The sequence below is a fragment of the Echinops telfairi genome, unplaced genomic scaffold (assembly GCF_000313985.2).
Source record: "Echinops telfairi isolate 266 unplaced genomic scaffold, ASM31398v2 ScPeMD7_7424;HRSCAF=8462, whole genome shotgun sequence".
NCBI lineage: Eukaryota > Metazoa > Chordata > Mammalia > Afrosoricida > Tenrecidae > Echinops > Echinops telfairi.
In genome coordinates, this window is record NW_022111324.1 from 49,111,019 (window position 1) to 49,112,790 (window position 1,772).

Genomic DNA, 1,772 nt, shown 5'->3' on the forward strand with positions numbered 1-1,772 from the left:
ATTCTTACTCCTTCCCTTCCTCTATTGAAGGGCTCATGTTGTCGGTGTTGTGAGGGCGTTGACTTTGTATTTCTTCTCTCTTTTCAGGTGTGTGTTGGTTGCTATAAATTGGCCTCGGCTTACTTCTTTTGCACTGTCCCAAAAGTTTGAAAATGCTGTGCTATCATTTTCATTTGTCTCGAAGATTTTAAAATTTCCTCCCTTATTTGCTCTATTAGCCAAACATTTTTAGTATTATGTTATTCAATCTCCATATGTTTGTCTTTATGTTTGGTTCATTTTATTGTTGATTTCTAGTTCTATAGCATTGTAGTTTGAAAAAATAGGTTGTAGGATCTCAATTTCCCTGAATTTGTTGTGGCATGTTTTGTGGCCTAGTATGCGGTCTATTTTGGGGAATGCTCCAGTGCATTGGAGAAGAACGTATACCGTGGGGTTGTTTTGTCAGCTGGAGTGTTCTGTAGATGTCAATAAGGCTGGTTTTATTGACTGTGTTCTTGAGGTCTTTTGTGTCTATACTGAGTTTATTTCCTTGATAGTAGCATAATGAAGTCTCCTATTATTATTGTGTTTAGATCTTTCTTCCATTCTGTAAGGATTTGATTGATGTATTTCAAGGGTCTTTCACTGGGTGTATTTATATTTATTATAGTTATGTCTTCTTGGGCTATTGTTTCCTTGATCATTAGGAGCTGTACATTCTTGTCTCCTGTTACATTGTTTGCCTTGAAGTCTATTTTCCCAGAGAGTAATATTGCTACTTCCACTTTCTTTTGGATACTGTTAACTTGGTATGCTTTTGACCAGCCTCTGATTTTTAGTCCGTTCATGTCTGTATTTCTGAGGTATGTTTCTTATAAGCAGCATATGGATGGATTTGTTTTCTTATCCATTCAGCTGCTCTCTGTCTTTTTACTGGTGCATTTAGGTTATCAACATTCAGTGGGATTATTGATATATATGTCCTTACTACTGTCATTTTGCTTTGTATTTGTGCATGTTGTGTGCGAGTGTGTATGTGTGCGGTGTTTAGTTTCATTGTTCTTCCTGTGTTACTTCATGGCTTTGGATGTTGCTCTGTGTTAATTTTTGTGAAGAATTGTCTTGTATGTTATTTTCAGGTTTGTGTGTTGTTGCCGTTGACTTTTTGTCAACAGTACTTCATTGAATACTTTTTGTAACAGTGGTCTTGCCTTTGTGAATTCCTTTACTTTCCTTGTCTTGGAATACTTTTATTTCTCCATCGTATTGGACTGACATTTTGCTCAGTACAAGATTCTAAATCGGCAGGGCTTTTTTCCTTCAGGAATCCGTATAGGTCACTCCATTGCCTGCTTGCCTGCATGGCTTCTGCTGAGAAATCTGAGTTTATCATAATTGCCCACCTTTTGCGTGTAATTGTTCTTTTTTTTCTCTGGTTGCTCTTAGAATATTTTCCTTGTCATTGATGTTAGACACCTTGACTAGAATATGCCGGGGAGGTTTCCTTTTGGAATCTCTCCTGATTGGGGTCCTTTCAGTTTCCTGAATAATTTTCTTTCCATCCATTAGACATTGAGAACAATTTCTTGCAGGAGTTCTTGGACTATTCTCTGTGTGAAATTTTTTGTCTCTTCCTCTTCTGAAATCCCATAAGTTGTTCCTTTTGATCGCGTCCTACATTGTTCTCAAGATTTTGTCAGTCTCTTTGGACTTTTTGGTTATCTGTTGTTCTCTTAGATTGGAGTCTATAGATTTGTCTTCAAGCTCACTAATTTAGTTTCCATCTCTTC